This window comes from Sardina pilchardus, chromosome 1 (assembly GCF_963854185.1).
Source record: "Sardina pilchardus chromosome 1, fSarPil1.1, whole genome shotgun sequence".
Taxonomy (NCBI): Eukaryota; Metazoa; Chordata; class Actinopteri; order Clupeiformes; family Clupeidae; genus Sardina; species Sardina pilchardus.
In genome coordinates this window covers 2,007,256-2,014,755 of record NC_084994.1, presented here as the reverse complement: position 1 = coordinate 2,014,755, position 7,500 = coordinate 2,007,256, and the positions used below count along the sequence as shown (strand labels likewise).

At 40.4% G+C, this 7,500-nt stretch overlaps 1 protein-coding gene across 1 annotated transcript in view; it reads right to left on the bottom strand.

Moving 5' to 3' along the window:
- The window catches only part of LOC134080682 (protein NLRC3-like), a 45,285-nt gene extending 40,188 nt beyond the window's left edge, over positions 1–5,097 (bottom strand). The window contains exon 1 of the mRNA XM_062537247.1: positions 5,074–5,097. The gene's annotated coding sequence lies outside the window, so the exon portion shown is untranslated. The remainder of the gene's footprint in view (positions 1–5,073) is intronic.
- Between the last annotated feature and the right edge of the window lie 2,403 nt (positions 5,098–7,500).

Sequence of the window (7,500 nt, the reverse complement as noted above, 5' to 3'; positions counted from 1 at the left end):
TTCTATTTTGTATAATTGTTGACTTGCATATTGGCCTATTTAGGCACATTATTGATACAATTCAGAATATTCATGTTTGCTATGACTTGTGCGCCTAATTGGCAATTTGGTGACGTAGCCTACCTGTACCTGTTATTAGTTACACCTGCCCTATCCTCCCCAAGACGCTGAGGACGGCTGTTAGCCGAAACGCGTCCGTCTTGGTTCATGCTTTCAAGTCAATAAACTAACAAGATTTATTTGAGAGTGCGTTTATTTTGCTCTACACACACATAGTCACACAAACTCATACACACATGCTAGGGTTGAAACAGTATGGATTTTTTCTTACTGTGGTTATAAAGCAAAAAAAACAAAAACAATTTCCCTTTATAAATCACGCTATACTCTAAATTTGCAGCACCTGTGCGCACCTCAAGACACACCCATAATTGCTTATAAATATTAATTGAATGGCCCTTAATGATTATGGATATCTGTGAACAACATGCCGAAAACAGGGAAGGACAAAAAACGCAACTTTGTTGACTGGGGGTTCATAAATGGTGTGAACAGACACCATTTCAGCAGATGCCCACTGTCAACATAACTTGAATTAGTAAAGGGTTAAATGTTTAGAAATGTTTGAAAAATGGTTACAAATTCTTTCAGGATTTACACACAGGATTTAAACATTATTCACCCGCACCCAGAAGCCAACCATCGCACACAGCTCCAGCATCCAGCCTGCGCCCAAAGCTTTGACTTCAGCATATCCACTCTGCTATGTCTCAATATGAACCAGGCCACTGGGCGACAACATTTGTAAGCAACATGTCTGTGTCATATAACTTGGACATGTATGTGCACGCGGTGCTCTTATAGCAATATGATTACAGCACGGATCACATTTGGGAAATTGGACTTTACTGCAAATTGCACATTTTTATTTGCCTGTTCACCAACCGTGTAAGAAAAGTTAATGTAGTTTGGTGATAAAGCAATTTTACCTCCTAACATGTCTGGCAAAATTCGGCTGAAGGTTGGCTATCCCAGTCTGGTGCCAGTGGCAAGAAAGCCGATGCATGATTCTGGCTGGTACCTTTCGGCAAATCCCTCTTATATACCATTTGCAAGCTAACAAGAAACATGTTTGAGCCTTCTTGTATTATTGACAACTAAAACAACATGCGTGAAAGCCATAGGTGGATAATTAACAAAACATAGACTACAATGTGGATAGCCTATCAACATGTCTTTCTTGTCTCAAATAAGTGCATAATATTAATGTTATAAATAAGCTTAAATAAAAGTAAATTCATATATAAATAAATAAAATAAATAAATAAATAAAAATAGCTCAACATAGCTTAGTTAGCATACATTAGTAATAAATAAGTGCAAATAACAACTTTAAAGCTATCTATATTCATATTTTAAACTGTCGACCTTCACACTATCAACTTTCATTTAACTATGCAACCACCATGTCTACCCTAGCAACATCTTAGTAACCATATATTATCTGTTTTAACTACACATTTTTGCATTTTCATACACTGGTAATTCCTTGGAATTGCATTTCTAGTTATACGTATCGTCATCATTATTATTAATGTTAACTACTATTTTTTAATGTTAACTATTATTTTGTGAAGACGTCAGTTAAAGAGACCCTATGCAACTTTTTCATAGTCACTTAGAAATCGTTGTTTTGCTTGACTGACCAGTTTTATCGAAAATAGTCACATTTCCTCCCGCCATCTGGAAGTCAGAGACGCGAAAGGAACAAGAAGAACCACGCTTGCAATTTATATATTTATATATAGCCTATATATGTATAAATATACACGCTAAAGCTGTCGGGGAAGCTCTGCAGAGAAATATGCAAGCATAAAACGAGCGAAAACGAAAAACGAAACCGAAACCAGAGATGAAATCGCCAATCCTGCATTATTCCTCTTTAAGGCGGCAGGAAAGCGCTGCAGGAAACCCTGCACTCCAATAAATTGTCCATGAAAAGCCTGCATTACCTCCTTTAGTCCTTAGTTTCGCTTCTGTCAACCGCAATGGACTCAGGATATCGTCAGCCTTATCACCCATTGTGTAAAGTAAACAATATGACCGCCACTCAGTTCTGCACATTCTCTCCACAAAAATAAATCACGCTGGTCAACTTTCCTGAATCCCTTTGTGCATTTTAAATGCATATATTTCCTGCTCCTGTGTGTGTGTGTTTGGATTTGTGTGTGTGTGTGTGTGTGTGTGTGTGTGTGTGTGTGTGTGTGTGTGTGTGTGTGTGTGCGCGGATGTGTGTTTGTGTTTGTGTGAGTGTGTGTGTGCGGATGTGTGTGTGTGTGTGTGTGTGTGTGCGTGTGTGTGTGTGTGTGTGTGTGTGTGTGTGTGTGGATGTGTGTTTGTGTGTGTGTGTGCGTCTGTGTGTGTGTGGTTGTGTGTTTGTGTGTGTGTGTGTGTGTGTGTGTGTGTGTGTGTGTGCGCGCGCGTGTGTCTGTGTGTGTATGTGGGGGTGCATGTGTGTGTTTGTGTGTGGAATCTGTGGATGTTTGTCAACAAACTTGTTTTCCAAGACTAGGACGACACGATGACGAGATCGCACTGGGTGTGCTCACTCCACCTTTGACAGTGAAAGTTTGGGCAGTCTTTCTCCCCCAAGTCTGATGGGGGAGTTGTCTGTTTTCTAGTTCATCTGGGCTGGTTAACCGCTCTCTTGCATGTTTGCTCTCTGATCTGTTCTGTTCTGGCCTCCGTGCTGGTGGCAGAATCGTCATACTCCTTTATGCCTTTTTGCATTACACATAGTCTACACTTCACTGATCAGCACAACACACCTGATTAACCTTTTTTTACTTCTCATTCACTGACTTGATATACATCTTGATTTAGATTATGCTTTAACTGTAGGCCGATAACTTTATGCTTTAATAAATTATTTTTGATTTAACGGTACAAACGGTGGGGTCTCCCTTTGTGTCATGGCTACTGGTAGTCATGACAGCACCAATGTCCTGAAGCTATATTAACATGCATTACTGCTGCCGAAAAAAGATGAGACTAAAATGATTTACATGATATGAAAACTATGATAAAATCTCTCTTTTGTTTTCATCTACAAAATGAGAAGACAGAATATCTACCTGTAAAGTGTTCAAAATAGTCCAAAAGAGTTCATGCACATGTAGCTTTCCTGTAGGCAAGGCAACGCACAGTTGCTGCAACCCTGTGGCTGTGATAAGATAATTATAACAATTCCCACCAGTTATGTTAACTGAGCGTTCTATGGTCCCTTTCGGCATTCCACCATGGGGCGAGGTTCACCTTGTCTACATAAGAATTCCATTTCCTTAAGTGTCAGTTTATTATCTCCCCGCCCCCGCACACACACACACACACACACGCATGCACGCACACATGCACACACACACACACACACACACACACACACACACACACACACACACATTATTGCCTCCTATTAGATCTAGCAAACTCTATCCTAGAAAAGAAGAAAACATTCCTGTCTCTACTCACATACACACACAGACACACGTTGGTGCGCATACACACACACACACGCACTCTGCACGCACATATGAACGAACACACACAATCCGTCATTTGCAACTGTGCTTTGTCAGATGTGGACAAATATCCCTTTTTTTCTATCTGAATCCTCTCCTCTGCTGCTACCACACTGTACAAAAGAGTTTGGCATGTTTACTGAGATGCACTCCAAAAGTCCCAACTGAACTTGTCAAACCGGTGGAGACAATAAGTCTCGTCAATCCATGCCCAGATTCAGCAATGTTTCAGAGCAGTCACATGACCGGATCCATGCATTCTGATTGGATGAGCAGCTCAGTTCACTGGTTACATAATGACTCAAGTGGCCTTAGGGCTGTTCTACATGCCTGAGACCAACTTGAAATACAAACATGTATTGGGCTTATAGGCAATGCACTTGATGTCTCAACAGTAAGGGACCTTCTTAGATATAAAACATGTATTGGGCTTATAGGCAATGCACTTGATGTCTCAACAGTAAGGGACCTTCTTAGATATAAAACATGTATTGGGCTTATAGGCAATGCACTTGATGTCTCAACAGTAAGGGAACTTATTAGATATAAAACATGTATTGGGCTTATAGGCAATGCACTTGATGTCTCAACAGTAAGGGACCTTCTTAGATATAAAACATGTATTGGGCTTATAGGCAATGCACTTGATGTCTCAACAGTAAGGGAACTTCTTAGATATAAAACATGTATTGGGCTTATAGGCAATGAACTTGATGTTTCAACAGTAAGGGACCTTCTTAGATATAAAACATGTATTGGGCTTATAGGCAATGCACTTGATGTCTCAACAGTAAGTGAATTTCTTAGGTTTCTGTACTTCACTCACAAATTCACAAATCCACTCTGTAATTTGAATTAGTTTTAAAATGTTGTGTTCACCCAAACTACACTTTACCAAAGTTTATTAATGTCGGTCTTGTAGCTTTTCATTTGGTTGTAGCCTACGTGGTCTTGGGCTACAATAAATAGACAAACCATAATGCATCTAAATTTACGTTTTTAGTCAAATTAGGCTACAACAATAATGAATCTAGCAAAGAACATTTCAGTCCTCATTCCACCCAACTCTTCTCTCTCTTTCTCCTGGTTGACTACAAACTGCATGTGGTGGCCTAGGCTACTTTACGTAACCTACAACAATGACATCGGGAGGTCAGGTAGCCTGCAGGAGGTTTTTCATGATTTTGTGAGATAAAAGCATAATTCCCTCCACTAGTAGGCTAATGCTAACAACGTCTTCTATGGTGTTGTGAGAAATAATGCAAGCAAAACTTTGGCTGATCGACCCTTCGTGACCAAGCCTTCACTATCCACAATCCAAGCTAATTTACCAGTCTTAAAAATGTAAAGAAGTCCTATGATGACACATCACTAATAAATGCATTATACATATTCCGTCGTCAATGTCAAACCTATTGATGCACATTCATCATCCCAAGCATGACCAGATAAGAATGCAAAGAGATTACTTACGACTTATTGGAACGTAGCCTACACAGTGTAGTAGAACAACAACCAATCTCGTCGACAACAACCAACAATTCCCCAAATTCTCAAACTCGGAGCATCCCTTTCGGCATTCCACCGCGGAAGTTCACCTTGCCTAAATAAGAATTCTATTTCCTTAAGTGTCAGTTTATTATCTCCCCGTCCCTGTCCCCGCCCCTGCACACAGACATAGCTTACATACTGTACATACACACACACTCACACACACACACACACACACACACACACACACACTCACACACACACACACACACACACACACACACACACACACACACACACACACACACACACACACACACACACACACACACACACACACACACACACATATGCATTCAGAACATGTTTGATGATGATGGAGGTTATTGGCCCAGATGTTGATGACTGTATTATCCACATTTACAATACGTAGTAGGCTAGAGTGTGAGTTTTGAGTGTTAAAAGTTGGAATTAGTGAATAAGCTCTTTTTAGAGGTGGATAAACTGTAATACGAGATGGATAGACTATATTTCTGATATTTCAGAGGTGGATAAACTATATTTCTGATATCTCAGAGGTGGATAAACTGGATAAACTTCAACAAGAGATGGATAAACTCTATTTCTGATATTTAGGCGGTGGATAAACTCCACAGCCTCCACTACAATCCTGTTCACCTCCCATCCAAACAAGCCTTAGTGTAACTGCTGCTAGTCTCCTCTCAGAGCATGTTCTCCTGTTGACCACTAGATGGCACCATAAGATTGCACTGTGGGCTCAGATTGACAAACACACACAAACACACACGCACGCACACACGCACACACGCACACACGCACGCACGCACAGACACACACGCCTGTCTGTACAAGTTTTTTTTATTATTTTGACTGAATTAACAGGTTATAATGACAATGTACAATATTAAAAGTGTGTATACATACACCATACTAGAAAATACAACAATTATAAAACAAACATTCTTAAAACCCATAGATTCATCTGAATATATTAATTTAGGAAAATGTAATTACATTGTTAAAAAACAACAACTGAATGTTTACTTGTGTACACTTACTCACACTCTCTCACTATTACTATCAAAGATAACTCCATAGATGGATAGAGAACTCCATTAGGCTCTTACACCACTACTGACTCTCTCCATAGATAGATAGAGAACTCCATTAGGCTCTTACACCACTGCTGACTCTCTCCATAGATAGAGAACTCCATTAGGCTCTTACACCACTACTGACTCTCTCCATAGATAGATAGAGAACTCCATTAGGCTCTTACACCACTGCTGACTATCTCCATAGATAGATAGAAAACTCCATTAGGCTCTTACACCACTACTGACTCTCTCCATAGATAGATAGAGAACTCCATTAGGCTCTTACACCACTACTGACTATCTCCATAGATAGAGAACTCCATTAGGCTCTTACACCACTACTGACTCTCTCCATAGATAGATAGAGAACTCCATTAGGCTCTTACACCACTACTGACTCTCTCCATAGATAGATAGAGAACTCCATTAGGCTCTTACACCACTACTGACTATCTCCATAGATAGAGAACTCCATTAGGCTCTTACACCACTACTGACTCTCTCCATAGATAGATAGAGAACTCCATTAGGCTCTTACACCACTACTGACTCTCTCCATAGATAGAGAACTCCATTAGGCTCTTACACCACTACTGACTCTCTCCATAGATAGATAGAGAACTCCATTAGGCTCTTACACCACTACTGACTCTCTCCATAGATAGAGAACTCCATTAGGCTCTTACACCACTACTGACTCTCTCCATAGATAGATAGAGAACTCCATTAGGCTCTTACACCACTACTGACTCTCTCCATAGATAGATAGAGAACTCCATTAGGCTCTTACACCACTACTGACTCTCTCCATAGATAGATAGAGAACTCCATTAGGCTCTTACACCACTACTGACTCTCTCCATAGATAGAGAACTCCATTAGGCTCTTACACCACTACTGACTCTCTCCATAGAGAACTCCATTAGGCTCTTACACCACTACTGACTCTCTCCATAGATAGATAGAGAACTCCATTAGGCTCTTACACCACTACTGACTCTCTCCATAGATAGAGAACTCCATTAGGCTCTTACACCACTACTGACTCTCTCCATAGATAGATAGAGAACTCCATTAGGCTCTTACACCACTGCTGACTCTCTCCATAGATAGATAGAGAACTCCATTAGGCTCTTACACCACTACTGACTCTCTCCATAGAGAACTCCATTAGGCTCTTACACCACTACTGACTCTCTCCATAGATAGAGAACTCCATTAGGCTCTTACACCACTACTGACTCTCTCCTGCCATCCTCCACACACACACACACACACACACTCACACACACACAGACACAGACACAGAAAAA